Source organism: Harmonia axyridis, chromosome 1, assembly GCF_914767665.1.
Source record: "Harmonia axyridis chromosome 1, icHarAxyr1.1, whole genome shotgun sequence".
In the NCBI taxonomy this organism is placed as follows: domain Eukaryota; kingdom Metazoa; phylum Arthropoda; class Insecta; order Coleoptera; family Coccinellidae; genus Harmonia; species Harmonia axyridis.
Genome location: NC_059501.1, coordinates 63,145,975 through 63,170,579, shown reverse-complemented (window position 1 = coordinate 63,170,579; position 24,605 = coordinate 63,145,975). Strand labels below are relative to the sequence as shown.

The 24,605-nt window shown below is 32.1% G+C and overlaps 1 protein-coding gene across 1 annotated transcript in view; it reads right to left on the bottom strand.

The window, feature by feature from the left end:
- Positions 1–1,295, bottom strand: part of LOC123685655 (homeobox protein Nkx-2.1) — a 67,358-nt gene extending 66,063 nt beyond the window's left edge. The window contains exon 1 of the mRNA XM_045625433.1: positions 987–1,295. The gene's annotated coding sequence lies outside the window, so the exon portion shown is untranslated. The remainder of the gene's footprint in view (positions 1–986) is intronic.
- Positions 1,296–24,605: the final 23,310 nt, after the last annotated feature.

The following is a 24,605-nucleotide window of genomic DNA, read 5'->3' as shown; positions in this document are numbered from 1 at the left end:
TTGTTAAATATTTTTTAGATGAATTTCAGAATCTGTGAAAATACGCTATACAACTCCAAACTCTCTGTATATATGGGTTATCTTGAAAATGTATCTTCTGCAAAACCGTGAAACTTGTGAAAATAGTAGCGTGGAAGTAAACATAAAAATGGTGATTGTAAGAACCCACATAACACGAGGAGAACAATGAAGAATCTTAGCTCTACAAAAAACTGTGAATGTCAGGCGGACGGATTTTTTTTATCGTATTTTTCTATTCTACCTACCTATTTGAGATTAACTGAAGAAAATCAAAGATAATATAGATAGGTTATGAATTTGGTATAGGCATTCTTTTTAATGTATCAAATAACGAGTTCAATAATATCTATTAATTTTCAGGGAATAACTTATTCTATTTCTACGATTTTTGCATACTCATATAGGTAAGTAGATAGGTATGTCTACTATTGCCATATGGCACTAATACTAATAGAAAAACTATTGAAAACTTATGAATTTAGGAAATTCATAGGAACATATTAAAATATGTTTTGAGTTAAAACTCAAAACTGCTAGAAAACAATAAACTTTTAAATTCTATAAGAAGGATCTCTTTTTTAATTTGAGATATTACCTACTTGATTCGAATTTATGAGTAATGTCGTTCGAATAGAAAGATCTTCATATAAAATACATATTTTACTATATCAATAAAATAATCTTTCGACTAACTCAAAAAAAAAGATAAAAATAGCTATTATTTTTTTGCTGAATATTTTTTCGATGAATTTCAACCCCTCTTTCAGAATCTGTGAAAATATGCTCCGAACACTCACTCTGTATATATAGGTCATCTTGATATATTATACTTTGCAAAACCGTTCCAGAAATTTAAATAACACTCTCATATCGGCAGAACTTGAGAAAACAGCGTGGAAGTAAATAGAAATAAAAGGTGATCATAAAATCCCACAAAACACAAGGAGAACAATGAAGAATCTTACCACTACAAAAAACTGTCGACCGAGTTCCAAAAATTGGAAAAATCACAAAACTTCCCGAACTCCTTCGAACAGCCACATTAATCACTCGAAGCCATCATACACCGAAAAAACAATTGTAAACTACAAGTGTCCGTCGCGTTCTTTCTCTACAAATTCCTTTCGAATTCGATCCCGCGATTCAATAAACAAACTGACTAACTATATAAATAAATCAGTGATCGAGCTATAGTACTCTTCAGAGCGCTCTTGATGTAAGACTCTTTACCGGCGAAGAGCGCTTAACTTGCCTAAGCGTACTCCTAGAGTGCCCTCAAAGTGTACATGGCACTTCTGAATCGGCCCAGACGAATTTCAGGTACTTTGGTTGGCACGAGGGCGTGGCCTAAGGATTTTACACCAACCGCTCCTCTCCATCTCCGTCCATACGTAACAACCCATTGTTGGCTGCCGCATCCCACAAATTACCCCCTAACTGCTTCGACGTTTAGGTTCAGAATCCTCGCGATTTCCGTATGATGTGACCCGTGAGCGTTTTACCATTGTGCTCACTATGGCGTGCAGTGTTGCCTTATCGGAATTATGAAACTCTCCGCCTCTTCTATGGACCTATTGAAGGAGCTTTCAAGATGTTGAAGGAGGCTCACTTCAATCTGATAATGTATATTTATTTTATTTTATTAGGCATATCGATCAAGTACTTGGATTTATTTATTTCTCTTCAATTATATGGTTACTATTTGTGATGATCTTTATCGGAGGAAGATATTATCGATGTTCCTACTCTTACCTACTCTACCACACCGAATGTGCGATATTATAATCAGCTCCACCTCAAAATGTTCTACATACTCATTTCCATCACTTGATGTCATTTCGAAATGTTTATTGTTTTAATTCGATGTGGGTCTCAATTAAATGATGCAATGGGGGTAATTGACAGTAAAAATAATATTGGATATTTTCAAAAAATGAAAAAATTGATTGATTTTTTTTTCATATCAAAAAAAAATTAAAAAATTATGTTGACGATAATTACAACACATAACGTCGCGGTCGCAATTTATCTTATGGTTCGAAATACTTTAGTGTGCAGTTTCCAGGGTTGGCATAGCTTATTTTGAAAATTTAAAATGGTTATATCTTTTCATCTAAGCCGAATCGGAAAAAATGGTAGAGAAGAAAGTTTTCCTTTTAATTTCAAGAATCTTCTTTTAAAATAATTGTCAAACATAGTATGTATAAGGAATATAAAGAATTACCTACTGTATTTTTCTTCAGGTCATTCAAGTTTACATTGAAACATACCACAAATTTTTATGTGATTGAAAACTTCTATTCTTTTGCTATTCGATCATTTCATAATAGAGCATTTATGAGGACATACTTTCAAGAGGGCCTCAATTGTTTATGTGAAAACAAATCAAGGGAGTTGAAGGAAGCAAAATATTCAAATTTGGATATTTATATAGAATAGGTATTTTCAGTTTATTTTCAACGCCAAAATCAAGATGAATCAAGTAGTAGAGTTGACTATAATGTGAAACACCTAATTGAGAAGTATGCCTGTAAAACAAAACATTAAATACCAAAATTTCTAGTAATAATCATTACAGTCTTCGTTACATAAAAAATTGTTAATTACAGAGATCAATAGTATAACTGCAGTTCAGGTGTGAGTAGGTACTATTTAGGAAGTCTAACTTATCCATAGTTCAAGTTGACATGGTCATAACATTCTTTCGATTCATACCCTCATACCCACATTTTTCATACTGAAATATTGAACAGGTGATGAAAATCAATATTTTCATGTGGTGTAAATGTAAGGACACAAATTATTTTCATTTACCTAATAGAGGAATTGGTTTCGGTCTGAATGAAGTATGAACTGTACATTTCACAGTATAGTTTATCATCCAGACTTTTTTAACTAGTAGTACTTAATTATCTTAAATTTCTTGAAACTATGTATGGAAACTCAATTTTTTGTTGGGTTTCTTATCCTTTAAATTTAATGAGGTTTATTTAGTAAATAAGGTGATGGAAAACATAACATTAACACAACGGTGTAAATAACTCTGAACACAGATTATTACTCTGAATCAACATTCTTAGGTACATAGAGTTAATTTATAATTCTGAAGTGAATTTCTCTTATACGGTCGGAAAAACTTTAGTGTGCAGGTTCCAGGGGTAGCATAGCAGGGGTAGCATAGCTCATAATGAAAATTTATAATGGCTACATCTTTTCATCTAGGCCGAATCTTAAAAATGGTAAAGAAAAAAAGGGTTCCTTTTCCTTTTGACCTCAAGAATCTACTGTTGAAATATATGTACAAGTCCAAGACTCACCCTGTATATAAGATTGATAAATGGAAAATATAATTTCATCGAGAATGAGAAATTATGATTGATTGAGTTGAAACAGGATGAAGTGAATTTGATAGTAGAGCAGAATTGAGTTGGAAGAATTTATAAGGAAGCTGAAAGGAATTTGAATATTAAATAAGTAATTTTGAGTTGTTATAATATAAAGATTGTTTGATAATTGAAATTAGAGAAGATAGTTAGGTTAGCTAGTTTAGTTAGATTGGTTGGTCTGTTTAAAAAATATATAATTCTGTATTATTGAATTTAAAAATTTTATTTTTTTATTGTGACTAGAATCCACTCCAATTTTCAAAATTTAAAAGAAATAATAAATAATTTACATAAAAAGATAGATTTCAAAAAAACGAGATCATATCAATTGGCACCCAACGTGGGGCTCGATAATCACTAAATTATTAATTTGCTTTCCAATTTGATTAAAATTCAGGTAAATTATTTCTAAATTCGGAAAACAAAAAAAAATACTGTTATTTGTTAGCAATTGAATAAATAAAGAAGAAGAATAGAAAAAATGGAAATAAATAAAGCAACAGCAATTAGTATAAATGAATTAATTTTACAATTTATGATTATGATAGATGGATTCACTGAGAAAATAGATGAACAAATTAATAAAATAGATGAACAAAATAAGAAAATAGATGAGCTTAACGAGAAAATAGAAGAACAAATTAAAAGAATTGACAAAAAATTGAAAAATAATGAAAACCTTGATGAACAAGCATGAAGGAAAAATTCAAAAGATTAGAGGGAAAATGGTAGATTAAAACAGAAGAACAAAATAACAGAATTGATAATGATGAAAGCAAGATACAAAATACTCAGGAAAACTTTGGAATGATTCTCAATGGGAATGTTGGAGAGTTTAATGAAGAAGTCGAGAATATGAGAATGTGATAGAATAGCAGAAAACGAAATAATGAAAAACAGGAAGAAGACCGCAATACAAGAAATATTAGAATAAAATGAAAGCGAATACACCAGCACGACAAACGTTAATAGGGACAAGTCAACAAAATTCAATGGAAATCCAAAAAATATACATTTTTTCCAAATTATTTATGAATGATGTGGAAGTCAAAATTAGAGATATCAAGAATCAGTCAGATGAGAAAGAATTATTTCAATATTATTCTATATTCATCACTATTTCATGGTTTTTTAGTAATGAAGAAATGAATAACATTGAAGAATTCAAATTGAAGTTTCTGAATTATGTTTGGGGGGATATAAATCAGACAAACGATAGATAAGAATTTTTTTGGTGGCAGTTTGATAATTTTTTAAAATGGATGAGTGATTATACAAAAAGATTGTTTATTATTGAAAATTTTTGGAACTACAGATGAAGAAAGAAAAAATTATATATTGTATTTATGAGCAAACATTACGTACAAACAAAAAATTAGTGAAATAAGTGTTATAGAAAGAAGTAAATGGTAGACAATAGGAAATGAAGGGGGAAGAACAAAAATATGATAAAGAAAACCATGATAGATTTTTGATGTATTAGTTCCATAGATTTAACACAGATGAAGATAGATCATCGAAGGTGGAAAGCAAGATTACGATCGACTGGGGAACATTGGAACAGAGATGTCAGAATAAAAAAATTGGAAATTGTTGAGTTGCAAAAGTCTAGAATTAAAAAAGATATCAATCCAAGAGATAATTCAGAAGAGAATATAAATCGTTAAATAGAAGAGAAACAAACAAAAACTAAACTGAATAAAAAACAAAAAATGGAAAATATATTTTCATAGAGAATGAAAAATTATGATTGATTGAGATGGAACAGGATGAAGTGGATTTGATCATCATAAAGCTTATCCCGTCCACTGCTGAACGAAGCCTCCCTTAACTCTAGCCATCTTTTTCGGTCTTGTGCCGTCTGCATCCAGTTTCCAGCTACTCTTTTTATATCGTCTGTCCACCGACTAGGAGGTCGTCCTCTACTTCTATATACCTCATGTCTAGGTCTCCACTCCACAAGTCTCTTCGTCCACCTTCCATCACTCATTCTCGCCACATGTCCAGCCCAGCTCCACTTGAGCTGTAAGATAGCTTCAACTGCGTCTCTAATTCCTGTTCGGTTTCTTATGGTTTGGTCTATCTCTGGAGGTAACTCCCAGCATTGACCTTTCCATTCTCCTTTGCATCACTTGTATTCTGCAGATGTTCCTTTTTGTTAATGTAAGTGTCTCCATACGTGAGAACAGGCAAAATACACTGATTGAAGACTCTCCTCTTCAAGCACATTGGGATATCAGTTTTTTTCAGTACATGTCGGAGTTTACCAAAGGCCGCCCACGTCAAACCTATTCTTCTTTGGATTTCGTGAGTTTGATTTTCTCTTCTAATGCCGATCTCATGGCCCAAATACTTGTATATATGCACTTCTTCTAAATTGATGTTGTTAACTTTTAGAGGGCTGCTCAGTACCAAGTTTGTCATGTACTGAGTTTTTGATAGATTCACCGAATAATTCTGAGACATCGTTTAGCATATCCAACATGTATTGTACTTCTCGTATGTTGTTGGTTATAAGCACAATATCATCCTCAAAGCATATATGGCTTATCTGCTCACCATCGATGTTCACTTCTGTTGTACCCCAGTTCACTCTCTTCAACATGCTCTCCATCAACGCAACAAACAATTTAGGTGAAAGTGTGTCGCCTTTGATTTGATAGTAAAGCAGAATTGAGTTGGAAGAAATTATTAGGAAGCTGAAAGGAATTTGAATATTAAAAGACTAATTTTAAGTTGTTATAATATATAGATTGTTTGATAATTGAAATTAGAGAAGATAGTTAGGTTAGCTAGTTTAGTTAGATTGTTTGGTTTAAAAAAATATAATTCTAAATTATTGAAGAAATAATAAATAATCAATATAAAAAGATAGATTTGAAAAAAACGAAATCATTTGCACTGGCGCCCAACGTGGGGCTTGATAGTCACTCAATTTTTAATTTGCTTCACATTTATATTAGAATTCAGGTAAATTCTTTTTCAATTCAAAAAAATAAAAAAATAAGTGTTATTTATTGATAACTGAATAAATAAGGAAGAAGAGTAGAAGAAATGGATATAAATAAAGCATCGGCAAGTTGTATAAATCGATTGATTTTACAATTCATGGATTTGATAAAAGAAAAAGAATTCAAAAGATTACAGGGAAAATGAGAGATTAGAACAGAAGAACCAAATAAAAGTATTGATAATGATGAAAGCAAGATACAGAATACTCAGGAAGAATTTAGAATGATTCTCAATGGGAATGTTGGAGAATTTGATGAAGAAGTCGAGAATTGTGATAAAATAGTAGAAAACGAAATAATGGACATTGATGCTGAAAATTTAGAGAATGAAATTCAATACCTTGAAGAAAAACAGGAAGAAGACCGAAATGCATTTCAAGAGTATTAAAACAAAATGAAAGCGAATATACCAGAAAGACAAACGTGAATATGTAAAAGTCAACAAAATTTAATGTAAATCCAAAGCATATTCATTCCAAAGTATTTATGAATGAAGTGGAAGTCAAAATTAGAAATATCAAGAATCAGCCAGATGAGAGAAAATTATTTAAATATTATTCTATATCCATCACTAATTCATGACTTCGTGACTAGAATCCACCTCAATTTTGAAAATTTAAAAGAAATAATAAATAAACAACATAAAAAGAAAGATTCCAAAAAAAAATGAAATCATATCAGTACCTTCGCTTCATTTCACGCTAGAAGCCATGGATTTATATGAGGTTTTCACTATTATTCATATTAAAGAGTTTGTCATTGCGGAAAGTCCTTATTTATAAATTTTTTTGCAATGGAAAAAAAAGGACTAGCTGAATTTTTATTGAAGAATAAATATATGCATGATATAAGTTTCCGAACAAATATTTATTTCTTCATGAATTTTCAAATAAAAATATTATACAAAAAATCTTGTCAAATACTTATCTTCCTTCCGTCAGTTCCGTCTAAACGAATTTTTTCTCAAAAGTTCATTTTATTCGTGGAGATATACCTACAGGGCGATTCATTGTCAAAAAATAAAGCGGGTCTTTCATAAAAATTTTTTTTCGAGCCCTCCTGAAGATGGCGCCCGAAAAGTAGTTTTTAATCTAAAACCAAAAAATGCACAAAAATTAAATTAAGCTGACATTTTATGCGGGCGAGAAGGCATTCCGAAAAAAATTTTGGTGGTATTCCTCTATGATTCCAAGGGGTAGAAAAAGCCACTCCTCAAACTTGTTTCGCAACAACTTTTTCTATATTCATATTTTACAATAAGAAAATTAATTTTGGATTGACTGATTCATTCTTAACAAATAAGGTCTCCTGTAATTTTTTGCTAAAATTCACGGTTTCTGAGAAAAAAAATTATCAACAGATAATACACCTGAGTTGTTGAGGATGGAATTATTTTCGACCTTAAATGTATCCAATAGAGCAATAGGCGGATGTCATAATGATATCTTCATTGAGAACTGGTACAGATATTGTTTTTAAACGTGGGTTTAGTGGATCGAATAACTGTTTTAACACTTTTATAATATAAGTTTTATTCTTAAACAGAACAGGAGAACAACGGCTTCCAAGTTTTTTTTTATTCAACTTATGACGTACTACTCATAGACAAGACAAGACTATATGCGGCTGCGCAATACATGTCATTGATACAATCATAGAATATGATCAGTGTTACCACTAGGATAAATTAACTTGCCATTGTTCCCTAAACATAATAACAACACTCCCCCTCAATGGTAAGTTACCCAAAAAAAATTTCTTAAAATACATTGCAGTTGATTGTAAAATTATTGAATGAACTTAGAGACAGCGGTTTCGTGAACAAATCTGCGAGTTGCAGTTTGGTTGGAATATACTTTAGTGAAACTGTTTTATCATTTATTTTGTCTCGAATGAAATGATAACGAATATCAATATGTTTGAGTCTCTTGTGGAACTCTGGGTTCCTACACACTTTGATAGCCGATTGATTATCTTCATAAATCATGACATTTAAACTATCACAAATTTTTAAATCACTAATTAAACTCTTAAGCCAACAAGCTTCACTTATGGCTAAGCTTAAAGCTATATATTCCGCTTCTGTTGAAGACAGAGCTACGGATGATTGTTTTCTAGAGCACCAACTGACTGTGCACCCAAAAACTTTAAATACATAACCAGACGTAGATTTCCTGTCTGTTCTATCCCCAGCCCAATCTGCATCAGCATATCCTTCAATTTCATTCTGAAAATCAGTTTTTCTAAAAACTAAACTTAAATTTTGTGTTTTTTGAACATATCTTAAAACTCGTTTAATCGATTGCCAAAGTTGTGAACTTGCAGTTGATTGATATCTACTTAGGATACTTATGCTTATACATAGATCTGGGCGAGAGCATAACATGGCATACATTATAGAACCTATTGCTGCTCTACATCTTTCTTCAATTTCTATACTTTCAGAATTTTTGCGTTTAAGATCATCATGTCTAAAATTTGGTTCCATAGGGGTATTACAAGGTTTACAGTTTTCCATTTTAAAAATTTTCAACATTTTCTTTAGATATAAAGTTTGGTTGATTATGATTTCATTTTTCAATACATTTTGTGTGATGTGCATACCCAAAAAATAACTGATACCTCCTAAGTCTTTCATTTTAAAGTGTTGATTCAAAGTAACTTTTAGATCATCAACCTCTTTTTCATCTGATCCGGCAATTAATAGATCATCAACATAGATCAATACAAAAATCTTTGAACAGCCTGAAATTTTGTAGTAAATACAGTATTCATTTTGAGATCTTACAAAGTTCAATGTCATCATTAAATCATTAAATTTTTTATACCAATTTTTTGGTGAGGATCGTAATCCATATAAGGACTTCCTTAGCTTTGCAAATTTTCCTGTGTCAGTATTAAAACCTTTAGGTAATAAAATATATACATCATCATCTATTTCTCCATTTAAAAAAGCACTACATACATCAAGTTGATGTATCCTGAAATTTAAATTATTGCATATAGCTAAGAAAATTCTTACAGAAGTTAATTTCGCTACTGGACTATAAATATCGCCGTTTAATGGAATTGTCTGTTGAAAACCTTTTGCAACAAGTCTTGCTTTGAATTTCGTGACACTACCGAACTCGTCTTTCTTCCTCTTATACACCCATTTGCACTCTATGACAGGCCTTTTAACATCACTATCACACACTACTTCAAACGATTCATTTTCTTGCAACGATTTTACTTCCTCCTCCATTGCCTTCCTCCATTGCTCAGCCTCAACGCTTTTCATAGCATCTTCATAGCATGTTGGTTCGTCATCTTCTGTAACTGTCAACAACAAACTATCCAAATCCATTTCAAAATCTTCAAACCTTGGGTTTCCTCTTAAGTTTCTTCTCAGGTTATATCTTCCATTCACTATTTCTTCACTGATTTCTGGATCCAACTCTTCTTCATCGGTAATTGTCTCTTCATCGTGTACAATATTATCAATTTGGGTATCTTCTAACTCCAAGTCTTGATTTTCTTCAATATTACAGAATTCAGTTATTTTACCTTTTGTTTCTTGAACTTTTTCTGGTAGGAATATTACATCCCTCTGTATGACAACCTTGTTTTTATCAGGTAAATACACTCTAAATCCCTTTGTGTCTTCTCCATAACCAAGGAAGTATCCTTGTTCATTTTTTGTGTCCCACTTCAATCTATTTTCCTTAGGTACTAGTACTGAAACTCTACTTCCAAAAATATTAAAATTTTCCATCTTATATTCCTTTTGATTCCATAATTCAAAAGGAGTTTTAAACTGAACAATGCTTGGACCAGAGCGATTCAGAACATATGTAGCGGTATTTATTGCTTCTGCCCAAAACATTTTTGTCAAATTTTTATTGCTATGTAACATTGTCCTGGCTGCTTCAACCAATGTTCGGTTTTCTCGTTCCGCCCTTCCATTTTGTTGGGGAGTATATACCACTGTGCGTTGGTGGCATATACCTCTGCTTTGCAGACATTCCGTTACCTGTTTGTTCACAAATTCTAAACCATTGTCTGTCCTCAAAACTTTCATCTTTGCACCAGTTTGCCTTTCTGCCATAGATATATAATTTTCAATTGCTTTTGCTACTTCAGATTTCTGCTTTAGGAAATAAACATGTCTATATGAGGTGTAGTCATCTTTAAATAATAAAAAATATCGAGCTCCTCCTAACGAAGGTGTTTCCATAGGACCACACACATCTGCATGAACTAGCTCTAAAGGTACAGTAGCTCGTGATTCACTATGTTGAAATTTTAATTTATGTTGTTTGCCCGATAAACAGTATTCACAAATAAATTCATTGTTTATATACTCAACATTCATTTTTTTAAGGAAATCTTTGATGTACTTAATATTTTGATGTGCTAATCTGTGATGCCAAGTCTCTAAATTTTCTATATTTTTAACTGTCATACATTCAGAAATATTATTAGTTAATTCATTTTCTATTTTGTTTTCATACATTTCCTTCTTGAACTGCATTTTATATAATTTATTCTGTCTTAGTGCCTGGGCTCTAATATTTCCATATTTATCAAAAAACTTACATGATGAATTATCAGATGACATGAAATATCCCTTATCAAGAGCACATCCAGCCGAGAATAAATTAAATTTTAGGTCAGGTATATACAAAACATTCGATAATGACGTTTCAATGAATTTTCTTCCATTATAGGACCACATTTTAATATTTCCATATCCTCTTACCTCCAATGTTTGCCCATTTCCAACTTGCACCATCCTAGGGGTTCGATCCTCGAACATTTTCTCGAACAAGCTTCTATCCCATGTCATATGTTCAGTGGCTCCCGAGTCAAGGTACCAATCACCTGATTTTACACCATCTGAATATACCATAAAAGCGTTGTGTTCCACTTCTTCTTTGACAGGATTCTTATTCGACGGTTCTTCCTTTTTCTTCTTGATCCAACAAGTCTGAACTAGATGTCCTTGTTTTCGGCAGTAACTGCAAAATTTATTTGTTTTATCAGCCTTATCATTCTTAGAGTTCTTAGTTCGAAAGTAACAGTTCTTTGCTATGTGACCAGCTTTTGCACAGATGTAGCATTTTTTGGTTGGATTATTCTGAGAACTCGTTTTGCTTACTAGTGCTGTTGTCGACTCTACTGTTTTGCATCTGTCTTCTTCAAGCAATAATCTAGAGGTTAACTCTTCCAATGTTTGATTTTTATCTGGAACTGACTCCCATGCTGATCTGAAGTGTTTAAAATGTTCTGGCAAGGTCATCAAGATTTTAGTAATTATCATTTTATCTGACAGAACTTCACCTGCAGTCTTTAATTTGGTTTTTATTTCCTCAATTTTGGATATAAATGTATTCACAGAGGAATCAAAGTCGAGCATGAAAAACCTTTGTTGTAGCAAATGCACACTTACAACTGATTCTTTATCATATACCGTTTTTAATTTGGTCCACATTTCTTTCGCAGATTCACATGACAGTAAGTGAGTTAGAGGACCTTCTTCCATACGTGTAACCAACAATTCTTGAGTTTTTGCGTCGTCCTTGAGCCATTTGTTAAGTTCATCTCCTGAACTGGGTTTTATTCTTGAACCATCCGCGATCTCGAAAAGACCTCGTCCTTTTAATATAATACTGGTTTGAAACTTCCATATGGGCCAATTATCACCATTTAATTTTAATGTCGTCGTGGTCGTGTTATCTGCCATTTTACACCACACGTGGTTTTTTCGATTTTACTTTTCACACACTCGAAAAACGTATCGTTAAATTGTTTTTATTCCAGTTGCACGACTGGGCACATAACCTGTTTTTAAACGTGGGTTTAGTGGATCGAATAACTGTTTTAACACTTTTATAATATAAGTTTTATTCTTAAACAGAACAGGAGAACAACGGCTTCCAAGTTTTTTTTTATTCAACTTATGACGTACTACTCATAGACAAGACAAGACTATATGCGGCTGCGCAATACATGTCATTGATACAATCATAGAATATGATCAGTGTTACCACTAGGATAAATTAACTTGCCATTGTTCCCTAAACATAATAACAACAGATATAAAATGAATGTAACAAAAACAAACAACTTTAAACTTTTCGCAAATTAAAAACTACTTTTCGGGTGCCATCTTTAGAGGGTTGCAACTAAGCAAGGGGGGGTTAAAAAAAAAGTTTATATGCAAGATCTACCCTTTTTTATGACAAGGAATCTCTCTCTAATTTTTTTCGCAACTATTCATTTACACCCTGTTTAATATGACAAATTAGTTTCTTGAGATAATAATAATCATTTATCCCATTGTCCGTTTCTTTGTGGACCAACACCTAGTTATTGAGTTTTCTTTTACACCTTTCGACACCTTTAGGTATATCTATAGGTGTTGCCTTCTTTTCTTTCTATCAATGAGTTCTCCATTTATAATAAAAACACTCACTTCACACACTAGTATTATAAATAACCATTTGTATGCCTACCCATATCGTTACGGACATAACAATTCTTTCATCCCACCACTTAAGAGGATATGAATGGACAGTAGCACAATAACAACCTTCGTCTACTTATCCGACGATCTACTACGTTTCTATCGGCAATCAATTTCACCATAGTAAAGGTAACTCGAAAGAAAGTGCCCATTTAAAATGATCCAGTGAATTATCAGATTCGGAACCGCCTTGTATTATGTCAAGGGGGTGCGTCAAACCGTGATACCTGTTTGTATTTACCCCACTGTCATTACTGGCTATTATAGCAATCACGGGGTATTGTGCAAGTGGACAGAGAACTAAACCTGTCATTAGAGCAGCTTTTGAATTTCATTCATGCCAGTATTCCTTCATCTCGGTTGTCTTCCTATCTTACTTACGTTTTACTTCCTGTAAACTGGAAGAATAGGGAGTTGGTAAATGTTTTGGAAACACTTCTTGTTGGTATTCAGTCGGTATGATATTGATCTATTGAAAGAATATGGGATATATCGCTTATTTTAATTACGTTCGGCTTAAGGATTTATTGCTTCCTAGTCTATCGAAGGTAGAGGAAAGCTTTGTACAGGGTGTTTCACTTAAGCGGGTCACTGGATTTTGTGGCTTATCCTTTGAGCAATATTGAAAAGGGACCCTTCACAATGATAGACTTTTTCACGGGCAATCCAAATATGTTTTTGGAAAAACTCTAGAACCAAGGCATGGACAGTTATTCTATTCAGGAAAAACCATTTTTCAAAAAAAAATTTTTTGAAAATTTTACTGGTTTTCGAAATAAGAAAGTCCAGAGACAATTTCTCACCAATTGTTTCTTCATTTGGACTTCTAGTTTTCTAGAAAACAGAAAAATTTTCCTTGCAAAATATATTTTATAATATAGAATAGAATAGAATAGAATAGAATAATGTTTATTTTCCCAAAACAAAATTAACAAAAAAAGTTCTATACAATCAGTAAATATAGTATAAACCTATTAAAAATAAACATTTTGTTTCCCACAAAAGTTCAAAACTTGTACGTGGGCAGTACCTATAGAAAAAATTTATAACAAGAATTTCGTGTACACAAATATCCATAAAGAGAAAAAAAGTAACAAAATTTACAATGGTTACCTCAACCAATTTTCACACATTTGGAACAGTGAGTATTAAATGAAATTGTTTCTGTTTGTGAACGTATACCAGAATGATGAAGGCTTGCTTCGAATCCATTTCTTTATTTTATTATTGAACGCTGATTTTGCCCTAGTATCCTTAATGTTCTTTGGGAGTGTATTATAAAGTAAAGGTGCCAGGTAAGTATGTGATTTTAAACCAATAGTTTACGTAAATATAGTATATATATAGTAAATAGTATACGTAAATAATGGTTTTAACGTCTATGTGTTAATATATGAAATTAATTTCATAAACTTTATAATATTTTCCCATATTTTCTGAATGCTCAATAGATTCTGAATCCGAATTTTTATTGATCCACATGGATATATATAATTTTCAAATATTAATTTTGTTTTTTTGAGGTTGATTTTGACTGCAATCCCTCGAAATAAATTTAATACTACCACTTTATTTATACAGGGTGGCCATTTGAAAACGAAACAGACGAGATTACAGACGAAATAAAGTTTTTCGATAGAAATGCTCGGACAGGTCGATTTCTGTTTCGAGGGGGACAACTTAAGATGTAGGTTACGGACGCATAGCGCTTCAACCCTTGCTACTACAACCCTCACCCCCAAATTTTGAATAGAGAAGATGGGGTGAGTGATACCTCATTTGAAAGGTATTTTTATACTGATTTCAGCACAGTAATTGTTTTTTCATTTTATGCATTAGTTCTCGAAATATTCTTAACTAAGTATTTGAAAATGAAGTAGTGTTTTCATGGCACTTGTAGTGTTTTGTGAAAAATCGACATTTTGAGCTTCAAAACAACCATGACTGTGGCTTCCTTCCTAACTAACTAACGCATGAATATTTCGAGAACTAATGCATAAAATGAAAAAACAATTACTGTGCTGAAATCAGTATAAAAATACCTTTAAATTGAGGTATCACTCACCCCATCTTCCCTATTCAAAAATTGGGGGTGGGGGTTGTAGCAGCAAGGGTTGAAGCGCTATGCGTCCGTAACCTACATCTTAAGTTGTCCCCCTCGAAACAGAAATCGACCTGTCCGAGCATTTCTATCGAAAAACTTTATTTCGTCTGTAATCTCGTCTGTTTCGTTTTCAAATGGCCACCCTGTATATTCGGATTCATAACGGATAGAGCTCTCAGAAAATATGGGAAAATAGATATTATAAAGTGTATTTTGCAAGGAAAATTTTTCTATTTTCTAGAAAACTGGTAGTCCAAAGGAAGAAACAGTTGGTGAGAAATTGTCTTCTCATTTCGAAAACCAGTCAAATTTGCAAAAAAAAATTTTTTAATAAATGGTTTTTCCTCAATAACTTTCCATGTTTTGGTTCGATAGTTTTTCCGTCAACATATTTGGATAGCCCGTGAAAAAATCTATCATTGTGATGGGTCACTTTTCAATGTTACTCAAAGGATAAGCCACAAAATCCAGTGACCCGCTTACGTTAAACACCCTGTAACTGTAACCAGTAATTAAACATATACCTAACACTATTTTACATACAAGGTGATTCACCGCGATGACCTTTTGGGCGTTTATGGAAAACTGATCATAATGTTGTGCAGAAAATTTGCATGTTGGTGTTTGGGACAACGATTTTTCTCCCAAAAATATTTTTAGATCTCTACAATTTCCGGTTACCTATACCGGAAACAGGCTACTACTTCCTTATTCCGAATGGAAGACCCAGTAGATATATTATTGCATTAGATAGCTTTTTTGATGACACTTTCAGCAATATGCCATACTTTGGGTAAAAACTCAACGATCTATGAGTAAATGGGATTCTTTTGAAAAAAAATGGTGGCGACAGGACTCACTTTTTTTTAATATTTCTGCAGAAAAAGTTTTCTTCGAAGAAACCTTTTTCATTTTCGATTCTGCAAATGCATGCAAATTTTCAGCAAATAATTATGATTAGTTTTCCATAAACGTCTAATCGGCCATCCCGGTGAATCACCCTGTATATGTAAAATAAAAAGCTTGAAATATGCAAGAAAAATGATTACAACATGCATAAATATATTATGTAGTTGAAATATGTATTTTAAAGAAAAAAAAAAAAAGATAATCGATATAATATGTAGCTATCGGGTGTCCCAAATTCGTTGTCTAATGAGGGAACCTCAGAATCTCTTTGAGCTATGGCACATTTTCGGGCTTGATTTTTGAGAGAATTATTTTGGTAAAAACCGCAACCTATAAGATCAACTCTATTCAAGCTACAAGAGAAAATTCGAAAAAGACATGAAGTCAAAACTTGTCATAACTTCATTATTATACCTACTTCGTTAACCTATGCATCGAAAAAAAAAATTTTGACGGCTAAGTTTTCTCATATCTGTAATGATGTGAGAAAAATAAGTTTGATGAGGAAGTTTGTACTAAATTACTCGAAATAATGGCTTCTTTTTATTATCGATTGTTCTTGCCTTATGCAGATTGTTTTGTTTCTTGTAGTCTTACTACTCCTACTTTTCTGTGATGTTTATATCAATTTACTGAATCTTTATTAATCTTCGCTACAGATTGAGTAGATACCTAAATGAGTACCAAAACTTAAATAATTAATGTTTTCATCCAAGCTCACTAACTGGATTTCTATATAATCATTTGGATTTTCCTGATGATTACTAGAGAAAATTTGTTCTCGAAATAGCCATATACGACAAAACTACAAGAAACCAAACAGTATAATACTGGACCAGAGTTTCTTTTCACATTTTTTTAGACTAACAGTAGTTCACCAAAAAAAAATTCTAGAGGAAAGAAGCGGGCACTCTTCCAAAATAATATCACCCTGTAGATTTGCATTCAAAATTAATTTACCTATGCCAAATTTAAGTTAAATATCTTTTAATGGGAAAGTGATATGAGAAAAAACTTGAGAATATCAAACTTTAACACCTTATTGTATCTCGAAAACAATGCTTTTGCGCAGGGCAACGCGTGCACCGCACGCGGGCGCCACTCTAAAAGGGCGCCAAAACCTCTTATAGACAGCATGAAGAACCGATGGACCAAAGGTTTTCGAAAAAGATTCTTTCAAACTTTTCCAACAATTTTTTTCCCAAACTTCTTTCTTGCAATTTATACAAGTTTCCGAACGTCGCATTCGCTATGAAATAGCCAGATATTGGTTTACAAAAACGCATACTCGATGCTAATCCTGAGGCATTGTTTGCACCATGTGCTGCACGCAGCTTAAATTTAACTGAAAATGATGCTGCTAAGGTTTCAAATGAAACAGTGGACTCTTTTGACATTGTACAAGAACGTTTTATATATTTCTCTTCATTCACAAAGATTGGAATGTTATAAAAAAGCATGATCCTCAGTTACATCTAAAACCCCTAAGTGATAGTAGATGGTCAAGTAGAATTGATGTTAAAGTTTCATTTTATTCAAATATGTGATAGCTTTTTAGAAATAGTCGAAAATGATACTTTCAACATAGAAACTAGACATAAAGCAAGTTCTCTTTTATTGAATATTCATTCTTTTAAATTTATTTGAAGTATAATTTCTTATGATGTTTCATTCCAGATTAATATTGTAAGCAAAATGATGCAAAGTGTAGCGATTGACATTAAAGTGTGCCAAAACTATTTGAAGACTTTAGTTGATCATTTCAAAAATTATAGGGATGATAATGTTCTCGAGGAAAAACTTGCGGAACCTGGAAAACTAGCGGCTGATCTTGAGATAGATCAAGGTTTTTCTCTATTATATACTGTAAGACGAAAGTATGAACCAAAATTGTTCGATTATGAACAGACAGATGAGGCACCTCAAGATCCAAAAATCGCTTTTAAAATAAATTTCTTTTTGAAAATAATTGATCAAACACTAAGTTCCTTAAACAGTAGGTTTGATATGATATCTGATTACGATAACGCTTTTTGTTTTATTTGTGATATTCTTAAATTAAATGATAAATATATAAAAATGCTGTCATGCTCTTCAACAAAAGCTAACTGATCAGGAAAAAAAGAGGCTGACGTGAAAGAAAATGAAATTCAACGAGATAAAAGCCCTAAGATTGTTTTCATTATCTGAAGCGAAAATCCTCTTGAAATTCAACAATATATTTTTGAAAATAATCTTACTTCTTCTCTACCGAATCTTAGAATTGTCTCAAGAATCCTTCTCACATTACCTGTGTCTGTTGCTTCTGGTGAGAGATCATTAACTAAATTAAAAATAATTGAAAACTATTTGAAGTCTACCATGTCATAAGAAAGATTTTCTGGATTGGCAATCTCAGATATAGAGCAAGAGATACTCGATAAAATTGATTGATTGATTATATAAAAAAATTTGCAACAGCCAAATCTAGAAAAACATCCATTCAATTTCTGGATTGATCCTTATTAAATATTTATGCCTTTATGAATAATTTATAGAAGAATACAGCTTAAGTTTTGAAACACATTTAAAATGTATTATGTTACAACTAACACCATAAAGTTCTTAAGGCAATGAAGGTTGCTGATAGATTTTCAACCATTCCACACTAAATTCTCAACAAAACAAAAAAAAAATAAAATTCCGATTATCCAGCAGTGCTTTTCCCCACCTCCCCCTTTTAAGGGGCGCCAAAATATGTTCCGCACGCGGACGTTGATATCCCTTGCGGGGGCCCTGCTTTTGCGGGCCATGTTGATGGATTTTTTATCTTAAAATTATCCGAGAAACTGTTATTTTAGTTTATACTTACTGCCAATTTAGGAAAATCCTGTACCTATAGTCAATTCAAAACTATGATGTGTTCACGAATAAATTGCGATTTAAATGAAACACATCAAAGTGTACAACACAGCATACCTATACAATTTTTCGATACGAATAACTCAGTTCAGTTTTTTGATAACTGGAGTATTGAAATTTTGAGTCAACAATGGTACAAAAAACCGAAAACAACGGGTAAGTGTACCGATGACGAATGCAAAAATCACAGATGGCAAAACAAGGGGCGACGCCGAAAAAGCAGATGGATAATGAAAAATGAACCTAGGACATGAACGGGCTCGTAATGCAATAAAAGTTATCATCTTGAAAGCGATAATAAACTTATAAACCGTAAAAGAAACCGATTAATTGTTTACTGCCGTGTCGATTTCAAAGAGAAATAAAATGATTATTGATTCATTATATGAATTTTCCTTCTTCGTCTTTGCGAAAATTCTGAAATTTTATATTTTGAGAATCTTGGGGTGGGGTAATTACCCCCAGTACCCCCCCTCTTTCTAAGCCCTAGTAATCTAAATCTATCTAGTTTAGTATTGTGGTAAGTTCACCTAAGGAGAATTAGTGATTGGATCTGACATCTATTTGGAAATCTTGGAAGTGTACCTAAATAAGCCCCAATGCAGATAGGTGCGCCACCTTCGGGAATTTGTTAATACTTCGTATGCAATCACAGGTAAGAGTTTAGGGATGTTTACTCCTTTTTGAATTTTTCTTAAGGTTGTAGACTACTTTGCGCTGAAACTGCAATTCCGCTAGATGGAGCTACCCGAAAATTTTTGGTAGATTTGTACCTGGCACACCCATTCAAGTTGAAGAACCGCCTGTTTGGTATTTATTGCCCCTAATAAAATCTCAACTCTCGATGAAGCCCAGCAAAGAGTAAATTTGTGTTTCTGTAAACTTTAGAAATTCAGTTCAGTTAAGATACAGTGGCGTATCCTAGGGGGGGGGGGGATAAGGGGGATATATACCCCCCAGAAGGAATATCCATTATATGTAACAACCTTATATATCACAATCTTATTATGAGTAAGCAAAATTCTTTGGAAAACTTCTTCAAAAGAAGGAAAATTTGTTATATTTGTTTAGTTATATATTACTAAATAAGATAATTACTGTAAATATTGTGAATACAGAAATGACAATGAACCACTGTCATGGACGTATATCGAATATGGATAATAGAAAAAAATATATGATTATCTCTGAGTGTATGATTTCACAGAGAAAATCATAAATAGTGCATATTGAGATTTCTAGAATGAAAAATTCGAGAAGCTTTTGAGTTCTCATTTTATGCGCCTTTGGAGACCACAAAAGTGGGTATAGGAATATAAGACATGTGATTTATTAGGTTATTGTTGTCGGTTTATTTATTTGGATGAGAATTTCTGATATTCTACTGAAATTCAAAATGATTATTTGACATTTGACACGTAAAAAAATTAGTGAAGGCAATAAGAAAAGAGTAACAGAATAGAAAAAAAAGATTGTATTTTGTTCTGTCTATCGGAACACTTGGGGTTTTTACAGATATATTCAGCTCATCTAAGTTCAATATTTAATAATTTTTTCAAATCGGATAAACTCGCTCGGCCATGTATAAGTATTGATCTTTTAATTTTTTTTGTAGTGATAAATTGAAATGAAATTTCATACAAATTGCAATTGTTCGTATGGTTGGTTGTCATGGAAATGTATATGTCCATAATAATTGTAGTTTGAAATTTTTTTTTCCCATTAATCATTTCTGATGATGCCTAAGCATGAAAGTACTTACTTTGCTGCGTAGGCAGGAAAAGTAATACTTTACTGATTGATATGTGTCTGCAAAATTGAAATTTGTTGTCAATCGGAGAAAAAATATTTTATAAGTGTATTTAAATTTCAAGAACTTTTTTTGGTAAGCGAGGGAAAGCCCTACGCCTATTGACATATTGCCCCATACAACAGCTTTCGTTATTTCATTTTCCCCATTATTTGGATCAGTGCTCAATACAGTGGCTTCTTCACAATTATCACAAAAAAAATGCAGTCTTGAAGTCAATCCAAATCTTGTTTCTTTTACGAAAGTCATCTTTCCCATCGTACATTTGTCTCCATGCTTACAAATTTTCTCATATTCACTGAGAACGTGACCTAAGTTTACAATGCGGCGACCGTTCAACAAATGTTTTATTGCAGGGTAATCTTGTTCAAATCTGAAATGAAATATTTTCAATACTTCCTTATTTACAGAAGAAATAATTTACTTACTCATTTCTTACAGACGTTGTTGATTGCATTAGTGGATTAGGATTTCGTTTTATATTTTGAAAGGCCAATGCTCTGAAAAAGGGTAAAATGGAATCCAAATTCTAGAATCTGTCGATGAACATTGATTTACAGAATGGTTTCAAATATAAACCTGCATATTAATGTACATACCTTGCTATCTGCAGGTTCTTCATTAATCTTGATCTGGACGTTTTTTTAGGCACTCTTGCTGAATTAAGGCGCTTCGCCATAATTGAGGTACGAAATTAATATAATATAACAAATATCACAAATAAATAATAAATGCACTGTTATTCACACGTTTTACGAATAGCTTATAGCTTCAAGTTGAACTGCCACAGGTAAACTAATATTTTTTCTATCATCCATTCGAATATATAGGTACTCAGCATATAGAAAAAATACTAATTAGACAGTTCCTTTTCATAAATGAAATGAGTTATGCCTTCAAAATTGAATTATCTACAAATATCTTTTCTTATATATTCTAAGAAATGACGTTTCATAAGGTTTTAACTTGATTTATAGATTCATTTGAAGATATAGATAGTGAGAAAGGGCTGCATCCATTCGAATATATAGGTAGGTACTCAGCATATAGAAAATATACTAATTAGACAGCTCCTTTTCATAAATGGAATAAGTTATGCCTTCAAAATTGAATTATCTACAAATATCTTTTCTTATATATTCTAACAAATGACGTTTCATAAGGTTTTAGTTTGAGTTGAGTTAACGAAAAAGATTATTTAAAAAAAATATTGCAATTTCTTAAACTTTTATGACATGAAATTTTCAAGGAGGTATGTATACAAGAATGGCTTCACGAAGCGAAAAATTTTTACTATAAATTTTTTCAAGTTAATATTAATGAAGGAAGTACGAGAAAATTTTCTTTATCAAGAATTGCCTATTTTCAGGGTTAAATTTAAATGGTAAATATTGTAGATAGAGTTTCGGGAATAGGGAGTTTTTCAAAAGAAATTTTTTTTTTTGAGAATTTTTTGTCAGATTTCTGAAATATTAATAATTTTCCATATTTCGGCAAAAATCCAGATACCTTTTTTTCATCTCAATTTCTTTATGACTTTTGAAATTTTCTTTATGATACTAAGCGCTCAAAATGTACTTCTCCAGACATCATTACGAATAAAATCAGCTAGCATATATATTTTAGGAACAGTATCGTTTCTAATTCTAACAATGATTTCATAACAAGTTTTCTACCTTTCCCTATTCTTCAGTGCAATATTGTCATAAACTAGTAATGTACACAATTTTAGCCAATCAGAGAAACCCTACCCTCGTAAATCATAAAAGTGTCATTCATCTCGAGCCATAAAATACAGTCCAAGATTCTATTGGCGTTCATGTTGCAAAAAGGCGTAAACCTTTGGGAGGCGTTCCAAAAAGCATAATTCCATATGAAAAACATCTACAATTAGAGCAAATCAAGCAATTTTAAAAGAATTTTTGCACCAATTCAAAACACATAATATCACTGAACATTTGTGGATGAGTTACTTGAAATGAGAAGTCTCTCTGAAGCTGAATAGTCATTTAAAGAAAGTGTTCAATTTCAAAGTTCGATTTGCGGAATACTTTCGATTTTTTTTTGGAAATCGAGACGGGATCTTCAAGTTCACTATATCACGTCATTGTTCACTCAAAAAATGAAATGAATCCGACCTGTACTTTGGAATTGGAATGCACTGAAATTAGTACTGAAATAGCAGTGGTATGAACAAGGTATTGAACACCCTTAAGTTAAATACCAACTTTAATATTGAAAAAAAAGTGGATGTTTCAATAAGTCATTGGTTTCTTGTTTGTCTGCAGCAATTTAATCAGATGCGTAATTCAGTATTTCCAAATGTAACTTCCTATGCTATTGATATATTTTTGTTGATAAAATGATTTACTTGGTCAATTGAACATTGAGAGACAACTAATGACTAGTGAAAGGAAAAGGAGGTTCAATAAAATAATATCGGTCGCCAACGAGTGATACTGCAATACGTTATAACTCAAAGCATTGTACAAATATATGTAATAGCAAGTATTCAACTGTAAAAACATTTTAATCAATAAATACGAATAATTCCTCCGCGGAAAAAATTCGTGATGAACAAAATTGTATTGTAGAAAATTATTGCTTCATATCTAAAACATTTCCTCAGGAACTGATAATTATTGGTTTAATAATCATTAAAATCGGTACCAATGTTATGCGACCAGTTTTCAACTACGCCACTGATCTCTCTCAATCCGATCAATTTTAATTTTTGCGCCATCTATAGTTACCTATAGCTATAACATGCTCAGCGTCATCTGATATTGGACATCCCTATTATATATGCAACCAATATTACAACAAGATAATATAGACAACGATCAACGACAACTACTTAGGTCTTAATGAGCTAACGCCAATAGATAAAATAAATAGTTATTTATGCAACAAGTGCAAAAAGTGAATGTTTATTGCACGTGAAATTGTCCGACGAGGCCGTTACGCCGAGTTGGACAACACGTCGAGTGCAATAAACAATTTTTGCACGAGTTGCATACAACATTTTTTCTACGTTCATGCAAAAAGCAAAAAATTATTTATTGAGGTGCGGCACTAGGTGTAGGAAAATGAAAAGCGCAACTTCAATACTTTATTATTAATATCGATTTGCATTGAAACAGGAACTAATACGTTACGAACAATTTAACTCAAACTTTATTTTATTTTTTTAAATCCACTTCTTGATTTGTTACTGCTGTAAACGTACTAGTACTTGGTAACTGTACATCGTTATTTCCTTCCGGCTGAAATATTTGTTTGTCATGATAACAGCACGTTGAAGTAGAATGACAGATGAGTGCAATAAAAACTTTATTGCACTAGTGCAATAAAGAACTTCTTTTTCCACTAAATATAGTTCAATAAAGTTTTGCTTTTTGCATGTATGTAGAAAAACAAAATAATTGCCATTAATCTTTTTAATGTTTCCGACAATTGTTTTGTCAACACTGACATTCTCAGGTTTTATTAAGAAAACTAGTATTAAAAACTAGAATTTAATATTTATGGAAAAATTATTTCGAAATATATAATGCCAAGATTATTAATGTTACTGTATTGAATAAACTTATTGATAATTCGAAACAGTTCTTCAAACTATAATGCTTCCCAACTTGGAACATTCCAATATGTTCACGTTGTTAGGGGAGATGCATCCCCAAAAAATATTATTGTACTAGAATAGAAATGCATATGCAAAGATGACATATCTGTGTGTAAAACCACATTTTCTGGAACAGAAATGTACAAATCCGAAAAAAGTCCTCAAGGTGTTCTTGAGGTTTGCAGATTGATCGAATAAGTCCATTCAGGTTATGGAGTAATGAATAGACGTGACATTTTAAAATGAAAATGATAACTCATTTTTTCGATGCTGTATATATTACCTCCAATTTCAACAGTATATTGCGAATAATTACCTAGATATTGAATT